This window comes from Hyla sarda, chromosome 4, assembly GCF_029499605.1.
Source record: "Hyla sarda isolate aHylSar1 chromosome 4, aHylSar1.hap1, whole genome shotgun sequence".
Lineage (NCBI taxonomy): Eukaryota > Metazoa > Chordata > Amphibia > Anura > Hylidae > Hyla > Hyla sarda.
In genome coordinates, this window is record NC_079192.1 from 92811328 (window position 1) to 92829394 (window position 18067).

At 46.0% G+C, this 18067-nt stretch overlaps 1 protein-coding gene and 1 long non-coding RNA gene across 3 annotated transcripts in view; one reads left to right on the top strand and one right to left on the bottom strand.

Moving 5' to 3' along the window:
• Nucleotides 1–15792, bottom strand: part of LOC130368240 (uncharacterized) — a 63241-nt gene extending 47449 nt beyond the window's left edge. Inside the window, exons 1-2 of the long non-coding RNA XR_008892387.1 lie at nt 15681–15792; nt 14865–14972 (exon numbers count right to left, since the gene is read on the bottom strand). This is a non-coding gene — a long non-coding RNA (uncharacterized LOC130368240). The remainder of the gene's footprint in view (nt 1–14864; nt 14973–15680) is intronic.
• Nucleotides 15750–18067, top strand: part of BLM (BLM RecQ like helicase) — a 109675-nt gene continuing 107357 nt past the window's right edge. The window contains exon 1 of one of the 2 annotated variants that reach the window (XM_056571558.1): nt 15750–15888. The gene's annotated coding sequence lies outside the window, so the exon portion shown is untranslated. Of the gene's footprint in view, nt 15889–16190; nt 16356–18067 lie in introns of those variants that run through there. The other variant, XM_056571559.1, reaches the window with a different exon arrangement.

Genomic DNA, 18067 nt, shown 5'->3' on the forward strand with positions numbered 1-18067 from the left:
TGCCACGAAGGTGGGAACTGGCCGGTTTAAGCGGGACGCAAAGAGGTCCATGTCTGGGGTCCCCCAATGTTTGCAAATTGCTGCAAACACCTCTGGGTGGAGAGACCACTCCCCAAGGTCGGGCAAGGAGCGACTCAGGAAGCCCGCCTCCCAATTGTCCACCCCCGGAATGTGGATCGCTGAGATGGAGGGAACCTGGTGTTGCGCCCAGATGAGGATCATTGTCACCTCCTCCATTGCTGCAAGGCTGCGAGTGCCTTCCTAATGATTGATATAAGCCACAGCCGTTTGCTTGGACACAAACCCGTCGACCCCATTGAAACACCTCCCAGTGGAGACAAAGAAAGATGGCCCGAAGCTCCAGGATGTTGATGGGGAGATGGGTTTCTTGGGGGGGACCAACGGCCCTGAACCGTCTGATCCTGAAAATCATCCCCCCATTAGCCGAGTAGACTCGCATTGGTCGTTAAGACCTGCCAACGTAGCAGGAGAAATGTGCATCCCTCTCTGAGGAGTGGCGAGCGGAGCCACCAAAGAAGAGACTGGCGAGTCGTGAGGGGCAGACGGATCTGGCGGTGGATGGACCGAGGAGATTTGTCCCACAGGGACAGGATGGCCCAATGAAGAGGGAGGCACCGTAACTGAGCAAAGGGAATGGCTTCCATGGCCGCCACTATCCTGCCCAACACTTCCATACACGAACAGATGGCCACGAGTTCCGGGCGGCGCAATAGGTGGATCCAGTGGAAGCAGAACCTGAGCCTTTTCAGTGTCGAAGCGAAGCCCCAGGAAGACCAGAGACTGGGAGGGACAGAGGTTGGATTTCTCCTGGTTGATCACCCAACTGAAACTGGTCAGGATCTGCAGAGTGATGTGTAGACTCTCCTGATTTTGTGCAATAAACAGGTCGTCCAGATAAGAGAGCTCCGACACCCCCCAAGAGCGGAGGATAGCGATGACCACTACCAGGACTTTGGTCAAGACCCTGGGGGCCGTGGCTAGCCCGAAGGGCAGGGCCACAAACTGAAAATGACCTGCAGGAACAGCAAACCGCAGAAACCGTTGGTGTGCCGGAAAAATGGGGATGTGGAGCTAAGCATCCCGGATGTCCACCGAAGACAGAAATTCGCCCTGGTCAATGGACGCAACACCACAATGGAGAGATTCCAGTCGGAAGCGTTGATTGAGGAGCTTCAGATCGAGAATCGGACGAACCGTTCCCCCTTTTTTGGGAATGATGAACAGCTTGCTCTTCTGAGTGTTGCTGTGTAAGAGGGGGCGTGAAAGAGGAGTTTCAAAAACTGTGATTATCTGTTGTGCGTAGTGAATCTGTGGAGTGGGTGCGACTGCCTATAGTCCACATTCATATTTTGGGTAAGTCTTTCTCTCTTGCACATAGTGGGATAACTGTTAGAGTTTAAACACCCTTTTTCATTTTTTATTTTTTTTCTCTGTTCCACCTCTAGGGGGAGGAGGAGTAGATTGGGCACAGGTGTATAAATCTTAGCTTGGGACTCTTATTGAGAGCTTGCTCTTCTGAGTGTTGCTGTGTAAGAGGCGGCGTGAAAGAGGAGTTTCAAAAACAGGAGTTTGAAAGCAGGAGGTGGAGATCGCTGTGAGTGTTAATTTCTGAACCCACAAGGTCTACAAAAAATTTTAAGTGTCATTTTGACTGTCTGTTTTTGCCTATACATTTGTGAAATCCCCATAACTAGATGGCCTCCATGTTGGAAAGTGCAGTCCAATGTACATCCTGTTCAATGTATGCAATCCTTGAACAACAGTTTGAGGGTGCATATTGTTGTGCGAGATGTGTGCTAGTTGTCCGTTTGGAAGCCCAGATCCTGCATCTAGAGGGGCGACTGGCAACAATGAGAAGCATTAACAACATGGAGAGGAGTCTCCTGCTCACTGAGCAGGCACTCTCGGGAATAGAGGTGGGGGAGGACAGTGGGACGGAGTTGCAGGACAGTCAGGCAGTTAGCTGGGTTACAGTTAGAAAGAGGGGTAGGGGAAAAAGTGTCAGGGAGGCTAGTCCTGAACTGGCACACCCTAACAAGTTTGCCCGCTTGGCAGATGAGGGGGATGCCATTACAGAGCTAGCAGAACTGCAGCAGGATACCGCCTCTGACCGCCAGGGGGGTGTCTGCTCCAGTAAGGAGGGAGGGAGGAGTACAGGGCAGGCCAGACAGGTACTAGTGGTGGGGGACTCAATTATTAGGGGGACAGACAGGGCAATCTGTCACAAAGATCGGGATCGCCGAACAGTGTGTTGTCTGCCTGGCGCACGAGTTCGGCACATCGCGGATCGGGTTGACAGGTTGCTGGGCGGGGCTGGAGAGGACCCAGCAGTCATGGTACATATTGGCACCAATGACAAAGTAAGAGGTAGGTGGAGTGTCCTTAAAAATGATTTCAGGGACTTAGGCCGCAAGCTTAAGGCAAGGACCTCCAAGGTAGTATTTTCTGAAATACTACCAGTACCACGAGCCGCACCAGAGAGGCAGCGGGAGATCAGGGAGGTAAACAAGTGGCTCAGAAGCTGGTGTAGGAAGGAAGGGTTTGGGTTCATGGAGAACTGGGCTGACTTCGCTGTCGGTTACCGGCTCTACCGTAGGGACGGGCTGCACCTCAATGAGGAGGGTGCAGCTTTGCTTGGGGAGAAGATGGCTAGAAGGGTGGAGGAGTGTTTAAACTAGGGACTTGGGGGAGGGAACCTACAGCAAAGAGGGGGAAGATAGTGTAGATAGAGATGTGGGAATTATAAATGTACCTGGGGGTGGAGCGGAGGGAAGGGTTAGAATAGTTAATAGGAATAGGCTTCATAGGAAAATAAAACTTACACCCTTGAATTCCATTAACCCCAATAACATAAAGGATGGAAATGTAAAGTGTATGTTCACAAATGCTAGAAGCCTAGCAAATAAAATTGGGGAGCTTGAGGCCTTGATACTGGAGGAACATATTGATATAGTTGGGGTCACTGAGACATGGCTGGACTCCTTGCATGACTGGGCTGTCAATCTGCAGGGATTTACATTGTTTCGCAAGGATAGAATGAACAGAAAAGGTGGTGGAGTCTGTCTGTATGTAAGAAGTGGTATGAAAGTCAGTGTGAACGATGCCATAGTGTGTGATGATTCTGAGGAGGTGGAATCACTGTGGGTAGAATTACAAAAGGAGGGAAATAATGAAAAAATAATACTTAGTGTAATCTACAGACCCCCTAATATCACTGAAGAGATAGAAGGTCGGCTTCATAAACAAATAGAGAGGGCCGCCCGGGCAGGTACAGTGGTAATAATGGGAGATTTTAACTATCCAGATATAGATTGGGGTCCGGGGTTGGCTAAAACTACAAAGGGGCAACAATTCCTAAATTTATTGCAGGATAATTTTATGGGCCAGTTTGTGGAGGACCCAACAAGAAGTGATGCCTTGTTGGATCTGATCATTTCCAACAATGCAGAGCTGGTTGGTAATGTAACTGTGCGGGAAAACCTTGGTAATAGCGACCACAATATAGTTACTTTTGACTTAAAATGTAGAAAACAAAGACAGGCGGGGAAGGCAAAAACATATAACTTTAAAAAGGCAAACTTCCCTGGGCTGAGGGCTGCACTACAGGACATAGACTGGGGGGAGGTGTTCTCAAATACTGATACAGAAGGTAAATGGGACATCTTTCAATCAACTCTAAATAACTATACAGCTAAATATATACCAAAGGGGAACAAATATAAACAATTAAAACTAAATCCTACATGGCTGACAAATGATGTTAAAAGAGCAATAAACAACAAAAAAATAGCCTTCAAAAAATTCAAATCTGATGGGTCAGCTATAACATTTAAACAGTACAAAGAGCTTAATAAAATCTGTAAAAATGTAATAAAAACAGCAAAAATTCTAAACGAGAGACAGGTGGCCAAAGAAAGCAAAACTAATCCTGAATATTTTTTTAGATATATAAATGCAAAAAAACCAAGGACAGAGCATGTAGGACCCCTTAATAATGATAATGGGGAGGTTGTCACGGGCGATCAAGAGAAGGCGGAGCTACTGAATGGGTTCTTTAGTTCTGTATACACTATGGAAAAAGGAGCTGACATTGGCCAGGTCAGTGCTGGTAACACATCATGTAATGTACTGAACTGGCTTAATGTAGAGATGGTACAAGGTAAGTTAAGTAATATAAATGTAAGCAAATCTCCAGGGCCAGATGGCTTGCACCCAAGAGTTCTTAGAGAGGCAAGTTCAGTAATATCTGTACCCTGTTCATGATATTTAGAGATTCACTGGTGTCTGGTATTGTGCCAAGGGACTGGCGCAAGGCGAATGTGGTGCCAATCTTCAAAAAGGGCTCTAGGTCTTCCCCAGGAAACTATAGACTGGTAAGTTTAACGTGCATTGTGGGTAAATTGTTTGAAGGACTTATAAGGGATTACATACAGGAATACATAGGGGATAATTGTATTATAAGTGATAGCCAGCATGGGTTTACTAAGGATAGAAGTTGTCAAACCAATCTAATTTGCTTTTATGAAGAGGTGAGTAGAAGCCTTGACAGAGGAATGGCTGTGGATATAGTGTTTCTGGATTTTGCTAAAGCATTTGATACTGTCCCTCATAGACATCTGACAGGTAAGTTAAGGTCTTTGGGTTTGGAAATTTTAGTTTGTAACTGGATTGAACACTGGCTCATGGATCGTACCCAGAGAGTGGTGGTCAATGATTCGTACTCTGATTGGTCCCCGGTTATTAGTGGTGTACCCCAAGGTTCAGTACTGGGCCCGCTGTTGTGTAATTTATTTATCAATGATATAGAGGATGGTATTAACAGCTCTGTTTCTATCTTTGCAGATGACACCAAGCTTTGTAGCACGGTACAGTCTATAGAGGATGTGCATAAGTTACAAGATGACTTGGATAGACTAAGTGTCTGGGCATCCACTTGGCAAATGAGGTTCAATGTGGATAAATGTAAAGTTATGCATCTGGGTACTAATAACCTGCATGCGTCGTATGTCTTAGGGGGGATTAAACTGGCAGATTCACTGGTAGAGAAGGATCTGGGTGTACTTGTAGATCACAGACTACAGAATAGCATGCAATGTCAGGCTGCTGCTTCCAAAGCCAGCAGGATATTGCCATGTATCAAAAGAGGCATGGACTCAAGGGACAGGGACATAATACTCCCCCTTTATAAAGCATTGGTACGGCCTCACCTGGAATATGCTGTTCAGTTTTGGTCGCCTGTACATAAAAGGGACACTGCAGAGCTGGAAAGGGTGCAGAGACGCGTGACTAAACTAATATGGGTCATGGAACATCTTAGCTATGAGGAGCGATTAAAGGAGTTACAATTGTTTAGTCTTGAGAAGAGACGTTTAAGGGGGGATATGATAAACGTATATAAGTATATTAATGGCCCATACAAAAAATATGGAGAAAAACTGTTCCAGGTTAAACCCCCCCAAAGGACGAGGGGGCACTCCCTCCGTCTGGAGAAGAAAAAGTTTAGTCTCAAGGGGCAACACGCCTTCTTTACCATGAGAACTGTGAACTTATGGAACAGTCTACCTCAGGAACTGGTGACAGCAGGAAAAATTAACAGCTTTAAAACAGGATTAGATACATTCCTGGTACAAAATAACATTAATGCTTATGAAGAAATATAAAATCCCATCCCTTCCCCAATATCGTGCCACACCCCTACCCCTTAATTCCCTGGTTGAACTTGATGGACCTGTGTCTTTTTCGACCGAACTAACTATGTAACAGATTTGAATAGAAGCCTAAAAAACATTCCTGGGGCGGAACTGACACAATGACCCTCTGCGCAAGGAGGGTGTGGAGCGCAGACTGAAAAGCCACAGCCAGGGCCGGAGAGCGAGGAGGACGGGACTGGATAAACCGATCTCTGGGAAAAGAACCAAACTCTATTTGGTAGCCGTCGGAAACAACGTCCCGAACCTAGGAATCCTGGACCTGCGCCAACCAAATGTCCCGAAAGAGAGACAGGTGATCACCCACCCGAGAGGAAGGCGCGGGTGGGGGCGCCCCTTCAGGTGGAGGTAGGTTTGCGGGTACCTGGCTTTGCAGAGAAGCTCCCCCAGAACGGCCATCCTGCTTTCAGGAGGGGGCAAGCTTTGAATGTAGCAGCCTTGTCTTGGCGGAGGCAAAGGTCCAAAATGGCCAAAATGAAGAGGACTTGCATCGAGAATCGGTGCGACGCACCTCATTCTGAGGGAGCAGAGAGTTCTTACCGCCTGCAGCCTCAGAAATGATTTCATCCAGGCATTTGCCAAAAAGACGTCCGCCAGTAAAGGGCATCTCAGTGTGAGATTTCTAGGAGGCCGCATCGGCATTCCAGGCCTTTAACCACATAGAGCGGCGGATAGCCACCAAGTTGCCAGAAGCAAAGGCCGCACATCGTGCGGAATCCAGAGACGCCGAGCATAGATAATCACCAGTGTTGGAGATCTGGAGGGCTAGGTCAGCTAGATCATCTGAGGAGCCCCGGATAAAATGCCTTGGAGAAGTTGGGAGGCCCAGGTTGACAAGGCCTTGGATACCCAAGTTGCGGCGAATGCCAGAAGCAAGGACGAGCCTACTACTTCAAATATGAATTTAACTCAATTCTCAGTTCACTTGTCCACAGGGTCCTTGAAGGAAGCCGCATCAGTCAGAGAAAAAGAGTGGTGGACTTGGATAGGCAAGAGACTGGAGGGTCCACTGTAGGCGGCTCGGTCCATTTGGAGACCAGGTCCTGGGCAAATGGAAACATAGCCCGCAGCCGTTTCGACCTTTGGAAGCGTTTTTCAGGGTGCTTCAAGGCTGTTTCCAGCAGTTCATCAAACTCCGCATTGGAAGTACTGAAGACATAGGGAGAGCGGCGAGTGCGGTGGAAGGAAAGTTCCGGAGCTGGGTCCGAAGTTCCAGGGTCCTGTAGGTGAAAGGAGTGAGTAGACGGGGTATGTCCTGCCAGGGGTAGCCGACTTATTTTTTGTTAATGCCTAGTGTCAGCCTCCTAGTGGCAGCAAGATTTACCCACGGTTCCTGTGTCCTCCAATGGAGCCAAACCAGACATACAAATTGTATATTGTATATGTGAATCAATATATCATTTATTTGGTATGACCATTTTCCTTACATGCAGAGAGCTTCAAAGTTAGAAAAATGCAAAATTTTCATATTTTTCATGACATTTTGGAATTTTTCACCAAGAAATTATGCAAGTATCGATGAAAATTTACCACTAACATAAAGTAGATTAGGTCACAAAAAAACTAGCTCTGAATTAAATTCATAAGTAAAAGCATCCCAGAGTTATTAATGCTTAAAGTGACAGTGGTCAGATTTGCAAAAAATGCTCTGGGCCTTAACCCCTTATGGATGGCGGGCGGATACATACACCCCCCATTTCAAAGTCCTTAAGGACTGAGGACGTATGGATATGCCCTTGGGAATTCTGGTCCCCGCTGCTCGCCGGAGACCGGGATGTCTGCTGATATCATTCAACAGGCAACACAACATATCGCCCAGGGGGGTACTCAGACCCCCCCCCCCATGTCGGCGATCGACGGAAATCGACGGTCAATTCAGACTGCTCGCTGGACGGGGATCGGAGCCGGATTCCTGCTGAAATCATTCAGGAGGCATCCCGGCAGTGTGAGGATAGGTAAATACTAACCGGCGGTGTGTGGTGGTTCCGGGTCATCTGGGTCACGTGTGACCCGATGACCCGGATAATGATGATGATCGGTGGTGTAATATACACCACCAATCATCATCTGTACAGTACTGGGGGACGGCACTGTTGCCACACCCCCGTACAGCAGTGATTGGGTGGCTGTAGTGACTGCACCAATCACTGCAGTATGGGGAGTGGGGAGGTGGGTGCAGGAGTACGCTGCTCCATTCTGCCCAACCATTTCACAGAGATCTGGTGTGCAGGACGGAGACCCGTGCTGCCATCTCCCCCCTCATACACTAAAAAGTGGTAAAAAGTGTCCCCCTGCCCCCTTTCTGTGGCCCCTTGGCACAGAAATCAGTCAGGGAAAGCATTAGGTTATGTAGGGACAGTTAGGGGTTAAAAAAAGATTTACATTTTTTGGCGTACCGTCGGTGTCCGTGGGTCCATAGCACCTTTAGCCTTTACGGTCGCTGCGGTCTGCCCCCAGCTTTTTTTGGGGGGGCGCAAACCTTTTTAGCTTTAGCTGCGTGACCCCGGCCCTGCAGGGTCGCTGCAGTCTGCCCCCAGCATTTTTGGGGGAGCAGACCTTTTTTTTTTTGCTAAATGTGTGGCGGGCCCTCTTAGCGCCTCAGCGTTTTTTTGTGCTGAAGGCCCTTTTTCGGGGATTAAATCGTCTTTGTTATTTAACTTTTTGCACCTATAGGTGGTCCGTGCCACCAATAGCAGGCCTGTGCTGTGTGGACGGACTGTACCTGTGTGTGCGGCCTGCCCCACTGCTGTCAGTGATTTATCACTGATTAGCGTTTTTTTTGGGTTCAGGCGGGTGCTTTTTTTCGGGTTTTAATCGTTTTTTTATTTTATTTTTCAGGGTTTTTTGTGTGGGGGTCTGTGTATGTGCCATCAGCCACTGTTCTGGGTTGAGTGGCCAGACCCCACACTGACTTCTGCGCCCGCTGCCGCCACCAAGCACTAATCAGTGAGCACACCACTGATTAGGTAAAGGCTTTTTTTTGGTGCAGGGTTTTTTGCCCTAGAAGTCTTATTTTTTTAAGTTTCTTTTTCAGTTTTTTAGTTTATTTTTATTTGATATTTTTGTTCTTAGGGCGGGTTAGTTAGTTAGGTTAGGGTGGGTTAGGGAGGTAGTATCGCACCACGCCACATGCAGCACACACACCAATAAATTCCCCCCCAACATATTTACATTTCACCCCCCATTGGAGTAGGGAAATTTGCATTTGCCTTACTTGCCTCTGACTCAGAAAGCGCCTCAGAGGATGAGGAAGACCCCACCTTCCTTATTTCCTCGTCCTCCTCATCATCTTCTGATGATGAGCCACCAAGGCGGCGGAGACGCCGCCAAGCGAGGCTGCAAACCTCCTCTGATCCTGATCCTGTGCCCCATGCTAATATGAGTCCCCCTGGCGCTCATACTAGTCAAGCCCCCCAGCCAAGTTTACTGGTGCCACGTACCGGCGAACTTGTCTGGACTCAGCAAGCGGACCACGAGCCCGTGATTCCTGAGTTTGTTGGCGGGTTCACTGAAATGGACTATTTCATTTTTTTTTCTCAGTGACGACTATGTCAATCTGATGGTTGACCAGACGAACCAGTTCGTTGCCGCAAACCCGGGCTCATTTTTAGCTAGACTCAATGAGTGGTACCCAGTCAATGCAGTCGAAATGAGGACATTTTGGGGCCTTTTGTTGCATATGGGTCTAGTTAAAAAAAAACAGTGTCCGGCAATACTGGAGTGGGGACGTCCTTTACCAGACCCTGCTTTACAGTATCGCCATGACACGTATTGAACCCCCAGAATGTCCCCCCCCCCCCCACTCTGGGTGTAAGCGGGAAAATTGTTTGGGGCCTTTTGCACCCATTGCTAGATAAAGGTTACCACCTTTACGTGGATAACTTTTATACTAGTATCCCTCCCTTCACATCCCTCACCACCAGATCCACAGTCGCTGGTGGGACAGTCTGGAAGAATCAAAGAGGCCTTCCGCCCCATCCCCTACACGCTCCTATCCCCCCGGCGTGAGTCCCGTGCCTTTTCCCATGAAAACCTGTTGCTGGTCAGGTATAAGGACAAGAGGGATGTCCTTATGCTCACCACAATTCATGGGAACGGCAGCAGCCCTGTCCCTGTGCGAGGTATTGCGGGACCGGTCCTCAAGCCCGATTGTATTCTGGACTACAATCGGTATATGGGGGGAGCTGATCTTTCTGATGAAGTCCTCAAGCCATATGATGCCATGCGGAAAACACGGACATGGTGCAAAAAAGTTGCGGTCTACATGGTACAAGTTGCCATGTACAACTCTTTTGTACTGTCCCAGTACGCTAGCAACACAGGGACATTTCTGCAGTTTCAAGAGGTAGTTCTAAAGGCCCTCATCTTTGGTGGCCACAAAGGAGCGGGTCAGAGCACCTCTGGAACTGTGGGCCCCCGGATCGTCCCCGGCCAACACTTTCAAGGTGAGGTCCCCCCACACTGGAAAGAAGGGACGATCCCAGAAAAAATGCAGAGTGTGTCACAGGAGGGGGATTCGGAAGGACACCACCACTCAGTGTGACACTTTCCCCGATCATCCGGTGCCTCTGCATTAAAAACTGCTTCAGGGAGTATCACACTTCCATGGAGCACTAAATTTTTAATCCTTTTCCTTAATTTTAATTCCCCAGAATTCGACTCCAATGTACCAGTACAGAGTACATTGTCTTCCAAATTTTAAAACCAACCCCCCCCCCCCAAAAAAAGAAAAAAAAACCTCTTTCCCAATACCCCTGATGTTTTTTTTTCCCCCAAAAAAATGGGTCATGGGACACAGAGTCAACAGCATTGGGGGTTTGCAGTTGCCTCAAATGCGCAGCACTCTCTCTCCACCTTAGCGGTAATAGGGACGGCCACACACACACACACATCACATTCCCAGAATGATGATTCAGAGAATAGGGTTTGGGGCAGGCATAATTTTTACTTTCGGCTATACTCTGGGTCATACTTCTGGGAATTGGCATATCACTAATAAAATTGCAATTTTCATCCCCCATAGTACACTTCATCCATTCCTGGAAAATAAATTTAGGGAACACCCGTCTGTTCCAAATCTCCACTTCACCCCTATACACCTCCCCTAGGGGGTGTACTGTTTGTAATAGGCTCACATGTGGGTGTTCCTTTCTTGTATTTTCCTCTGAATGTATGAAACTGTTAGGTCCGTAAGAAACATCGGCCTCAAATGCGAAGAGTTCTCGGTCAGGCGACAATTTGGAGTCACATGTTAGTTGTTCCCAGAAAGATGAGTATAGGTTGAAAATTGTAATTTTCAAAAGCTACCCTTCATCCATTCCTGGAAAATAAATTTAGGAAACACCTGTGCGTTTAAAATGTCCTCTTTAGCCGCATACCCATTCCTCAGGGTGGGTACTTTCTGTAATGGTGTCACATGTGGGTGTTTCATTTTTGTATTTTCCTCTGAATGTATGTAACCATCAGCTACTGATATGCCATAGGCCTCAAATGCAAACAGAACTTTATGACTTCTGAGCCTTGTTGTGCGCCCGCCCGGCACATTATCCCATATGTGGATTTGTTTCCATAGTTAGGAGAAAAAGCCCTCCAAAATTTGTAACCCAATTTCTCCACACAGTGTGTTCTGCAGGTAAGCCTCCAGTGCCTTTGCACAAACTCCTCCCTCCATATTGTAGAGCAGATGGCCAGAGAACAGTAAGGGCCGAATGAATAAATATAAAAACACAACTATTAACACAGACCTTGCCATGGCTGGCCTGGCTCATACTACATGCCCTATTAGTATCTACTATTGTCTCTTATGTGCAGGGCCATCTCTAGGTCGCTCTATCCCCCTGCCTGCCCTGGATACTGAGCAGCTGCGGCCTGTAAACGCTGTGGAGCGCACAGCAGAGTGAGGGAGACAGGCTAATCTCCTTCCTTGTCTGAGCTCGGAGCTGACACTGCCCTCCGCTGAGGAAGCTGTAAGTTATGACACCGTATCTATCCTCATGGAGAAGAACTCTGGCTGTGAGGCCAAATCATCAGGACCCAGGACTTGAATCACTTCTTTGGCTGCTCCTGTCTTTTTATCAGTAAGGTCTGTTTATTATAGCAAGTTTAACCCTTACACAGCATGATAGGAGTAGCCAGAGAGTTGAAACTTATAGGGCTATTGATATGTCATGCACTACTATGTCCCTTCTAAACCATTTTGTTCACTTCCCCAAGCCCCCTTTTCCACTCCAGACCCCTCTGTCCATCCCTGAACCCTCTCTACTCCACCAGACCCCTCTGTCTATCTCTGACCTCTCTGTAATTCTCCAGACCCCTCTTTCATTCCTGACCTCTCTGTACTTCTCCAGACCCCTTCGTCTAACCCGGACCCCTCTGTACCCCACCAGGTCTCCTTGTCCATCACTGACCTCTCTGTTCTCCTCCAGATCCCCTTGGCAATCTCTGACCACTCTGTACACCTCCTAATGTGGGGGAACTATACTGCACCCCTAATGTTGGTGAACTGTACTGCACCCCTAATGTGCGGGGAACTGTACTGCAACCCTAATGTGCGGGGAACTGTACTGCACCCCTAATGTGGGGGAACTGTACTGCACCCCTAATGTGCGGGGAACTGTACTGCACACCTAATGTGGGGGAACTGTACTGCACCCCTAATGTGTGGGAACTGTACTGCACCCCTAATGTGCGAGAACTGTATTGCACCCCTAATGTGGGGGAACTGTACTAACCCCCTAATGTGCGGGAACTGTACTGCACCCCTAATGTGTGGGGAACTGTACTGCACCCCTAATGTGTGGGGAGCTGTGCCAGTTAACTCAGTGGGCTGTTCGGGATAGCCGTGGCGAAATCGCGGCATCCCGAACAGCTTACAGGACAGCGGGAGGGCCCCTACCTGCCTCCTCGCTGTCCGATCGCCGAATGATTGCTCAGTGCCTGAGATCCAGGCATGAGCAGTCAAGCGGCAGAATCATCGATCACTGGTTTCCTATGAGAAACCAGTGATCAATGATAAAGATCAGTGTGTGCAGTGTTATAGGTCACTATGGGAGCTATAACACTGCAAAAAAAAAGTGAATGAATATCATTTAACCCCTCCACTATTAAAAGTTTGAATCACCCCCCTTTTCCCATAAAAAAAAAAAAAACTGTGTAAATAAAAATAAACATATATAGTATCGCCGCGTGCAGAAATGTCCGAATTATAAAAATATATCCTTAATTAAACAGCTCGGTCAATGGTGTACGCGCAAAAAAATTCCAAAGTCCAAAATAGTGCATTTTTGGTCACTTTTTATATCATTTAAAAATGAATAAAAAGCGATCAATAAGTCCTATCAAAAATGGTACCGCTAAAAACTTCAGATCACGGCGCAAAAAATGAGACCTCATACCGCCCCATACACGGAAAAATAAAAAAGTTATAGGGGTCAGAAGATGACAATTTTAAACGTATTAATTTTCCTGCATGTAGTTATGATTTTTTCCAGAAGTCCGACAAAATCAAACCTATATAAGTAGGGTATCATGTTAATCGTATGGACCTACAGAATAATAAGGTGTAATTTTTACCGAAAAATTCACTGCGTAGAAACGGAAGCCCCCAAAATTTACAAAACTGCGTTTTTTTTTTTCAATTTTGTCGCACAATGATTTTTTTTCTATTTCACCGTATATTTTTGGGCAAAATGACTGCAGTCATTACAAAGTAGAATTGGTGGCGCAAAAAATAAGCCATCATATGGATTTTTAGGTGCAAAATTGAAAGAGTTATGATTTTTTAAAGGCAAGGAGCAAAAAACGAAAATGCAAAAACGGAAAAAACCCCGGTCCTTAAGGGGTTAAGGAACTGCGTGCGGGGCATGGCGAGGCACAGCTCTTGCAGGCTTCAGTGACAGGAGGGGTGTTAGGAGTAGTTAGGGAATATAATCTGAGTTAGTTTTGGAAATATGGTTTGATGACAGGTACTTTTTAAGATAATGAGACTTTTTGACAGGATAATTGCGGTCTGCATAAGGCTAGGAACAAAAACAACTTTTGTTGTGCTTTTTTGGGCCAAAAAAGAATGCCACAAAAAACTGCCCCCTCACTTTTTACATACAAGATGCAGTTTTTGTGGCGTTTTTTGAAGGACTCCTTAACAATAAGGGTATGTTCATTGGGTAGCAAAATCCGCAGAAAAAAATCTGCAGCAAAATCTGCACATGTGAGAGTACCCTTTGGGGGAGATTTATCAAAACCTGTGCAGAGGGAAAGTTGCCCATAGCAACCAATCAGATTGCTTCTTTAATTTTGAAGAGGCCCTTTTAAAAATGAAAGAAGCAATCTGATTGGTTGCTTTGGGCAACTTTTCCTCTGCACAGGTTTTAATAAATCTCCCCCTTATGGCCCATTTACACAACATATTTTCCCAAGGTTAAAGGGGTACCTTTTTTCTTTTAAATCAACTGGTGGCAGAAAGTTAAACATATTTGTAAATGACTTCTATTAAAAAATCTTAATCCTTCCTGTACTTATTAGCTGCTGTATACTACAGAGGAAATTCTTTTCTTTTTGGAATGCTCTCTGATGACATCACGAGCACAGTTCTCTCTGCTGACAATATTATAATAATGCTTTATTTATTGTTGTCCTTAGTGGGATTTGAACCCAAGTCCCCAGCACTGCAAGGCAGCAGTGCTAACCACTGAGCCACCATGCTGCCCTTAGCATACACCTGCTATGCATGTTTGCTAAAATGGACAGAGATGTAAGCAGCGAGCACTGTGCTCGTGATGTCATCAGTGTTCCAAAAAGAAAGGAATTTCCTCTGTAGCATTCAGCAGCTAATAAGTACTGGAAGGATTAAGATTTTTTTAATAGAAGTAATTTACCAATATGTTTAACTTTCTGACACGTTGATTTAAAAGAAAAAAGGTTTTCACCGAAGTACCCCTTTAATTCCAAAGCAAAAAACTCGGTGCATCAGCCTCCCATTGTTTTCAATGGAATTCTGTTGCACCATTCACACTACGGAATTTCCACGGCAGATGTCCCGCTGCGATAATTTCAGATCCCAGAGTCCTCATTCTTTTGGCTGAATCCACTTGGAAATGTATTGCCATCTATGGATAATGCACTTCCGACCAGTCCTACCTCTGGATTGTTCCCCTAGCACCAGCTGTCCACAAAATAATCTTCGGGAGATGACGTAGTGTGAAAAAGTCCTTACTGTGGAAATTTCTAGACTCCACTGGGGATTCTCTGGAATTCAACATATGAAGACCATACAAAAATAAATAAATAAATACATTTGAAGGTTATTAAAAAAAATATATATACAATGGGTCAGATAAATGGTCCAAAAGTAATGAAAACACCAGAATTTAGCATCAACTACATAGTTAGAAAGTTTTTTTTTGCGTTGAACTTGGAATTAGATGGTTTAGTGTCTGTGGTATATTTCTCAACCATGGAGTGGCTGCTGGGAGTTGTAGTTTTGCAACAGTAGAGAGCCACTGGTTGGTGAACTGTAACTACATAGGACTGTCTAATATACCAGACTTATCACTAGACGACTATTAGTAGTCTGTACCTAGTATATAGGACTGGGTAGGAGGTAATAAACCTTAAAAGTTTTTCCAATCAGGGGGCCTCCAGCTGTTGCAAAACTACAACTACCAGCATGCCTGGACAGCCAAAGGCTGAGAGTTGTAGTTTTGCAACAGCTGGAGGCACCATGGTTGGGAAACACTGGCTTAGGAGAAGGGGTTTAGTAAATCCTTCAATGGTGTAAGTCAGTGTTCCCACACCAGGGTGCCTCCAGCTGTTGCAAAACTACAACTCCCAGAATGCCCGGACAGCCAAAGGCTGTCCGGGCATGCTGGGAGTTGTAGTTTTTCAACAGCTGTGGAGCCACAAGTTGGGATACATTGATGTATGCTATCCAAAACAGACACTAGCAGAGCATACCAGCGGCCTGGAGTATCTAATGTATTTTCTATAAACCAGTCGGGAGTCAGTGACGAGATTACTCAGCGCCGTTGCTATGCGGAGTTGATACGGACTGAGTCGCGGTTTAATGACGTCATAGCGTTGGCTCGGAATCGGCGCGAAAGCTTTCCCTGCGAGCCTGGAGCGGAGGTAGCTGGACCTGGGATGTGACAGGACAGAAGCACAGGTATCTGCATAGGGGAGCACCCATAATACGTCTTGTGTACCGCCGCAGCCTGTACTCCTCTGTGGGAATGCATACGCGACTGTTCTGCGTCCATATCAGGGGTTTATACACGTACAGCTGTGTGTAGATAGATAGTTTCATTGTCTGTGATTTAGAGGGGAGGTCCGTGTTCTTCTTCTGATTTAGCTGCCCCCCTTTGGGAATAAAGATTAGAGGGGATCTAGTGTCCTGGAGGTCATGTGACGCAACTCTGTGTGAAGGGCTGTAGTTCCCTAGATGTCATGTGACACAGCAGTGTGTGATGATTGGCTGGAGAGGGGCTCTAGCGTCCTGTAAATGATGTGACATAAATCTCCCCCATAGACTTCCATTATCTAAAACCTGCCAAAAGTATGTCAGTTTGGACCTGTTTTTGCCTTTGTTAGGAAAAGTTCTGCATGCACTACTTTTCTGTACCCCAAAAAATGGTATGCTGTGGTAACTCCCCCCCCCCCCCATAGAAATATATTAGTGATGTATTGTGTGGTATAACATATACCACAAACCAAAATGTATACCACAAAAAACGTATGTAACATTGAGCCAAATTGTCTTGTGTTGATACATCCATTTGTGGTACCCCACAAAGGGATGTGTGTGGCAAAGATGTGAACCTATCCTCATAGTACGACTTTGTTGTTTTTCTGAGGTAAATGTCAGGGGTATGGAAATACTACTTGTCCACGGGACTAAAACGGAGCAAAAGCTACTTGTCCCTCATGACGATCCACTTGTCCGGGCCAATTTTTCCTTTTACACTCTCGTTTTTCCTCCTCGCCCTTTAACCCCTTAAGGACCCAGACAATTTTCACTGTAGGACACGGACATTTTTTGCACATCTGACCACTTTCACTTTAAGCATTAAAGGAGTACTCTAGTGCAGAGTATTCCTGCCCGGGCTGCAAAATAAATGAAAATAAACCATCACTCACCTTCCTGGGTTCCCGCGGAGCGCCACTACAGCTGATCTGTCATCCGGTCCATCTTCTTCATACTTCCGGGTGTAATGAAGCGTCACATGGCGCTCAGCCTATCACCGGCTGCCGCAATGCAAAATTTTCAATTTGATGAAAAAATCAAAAATTTAGCATTTTTTTTACTTTGAAGCTCTCTGCTTACAAGGAAAATGAATATTCCAAATAAATTATACATTGATTCACATATACAATATGTCTACTTTATATTTGCATCATAAAGTTGACCTGTTTTTACTTTTGGAAGACACCAGAGGGCTTCAAAGTTCATCAGCAATTTTCCAATTTTTCACAAAATTTTCAAAATCGAAATTAGAAATACCCCACAAATGACCCCATTATAAAAACTGCACCCCTCAATGTATTCATAATGACATTCAAAAGGTTTGTTAACCCTTTAGGTGTTTCACAGGAATAGCAGCAAATTGAAGGAGAAAATTCAAAATCTTCATTTTTTACACTCGCATGTTCTTGTAGACCCAGTTATTGAATTTTTACAAGGGGTAAAAGGAGAGAAATCTTCCTAAAACGTGTAACCCAATTTCTCTCGAGTAAGAAAATACCTCAAGTGTTCGGCGGGTGCAGTAAAGGGCTCAGAAGGGAAGGAGCGACAAGGGGATTGTGAAATGTGACACAATGGGGGAAATGTGACAGAAGGGGGGGGGATGTGACACGGGGGGAGGAGAATGTGACGGGGGTGTGACAAGGGGGGGATGTAATGGGGAGGAGAATGTGACAAGGGGGGGTGTGAAATAGACGTGGGCATAAAATGGGTGGATAGATGTGAAATGGAGGCGATTGGACATGAAATGGGGATTTCACCATTTTTTTTATTGCATCGCATATCGCAATCGCACATTTTCCCCATATCGTGCAGCCCTAGTATTGTATAAAGATGGATGTATGCATAAATTTGGGTATGTTTGCCTATGTTTTTGATGAATAATATTCATATACACGTTAAACATACATTAAAAAACTTAATGTGACCATCCCCCTAACCCTGAAAAGAGCTGTACCAGCTCGGAAAATAGCTGGCCGGTCTGAAGTGGTCGCAAAAGCCGAAAGCAGTCAAAGCTGGGAAGTTACGAAAATTGCTTAACTCCCATTGACTTCAATAGTAGTTGTGCAAATGGTGTATTGCTGCGGGCTACTGTTTATGTCAT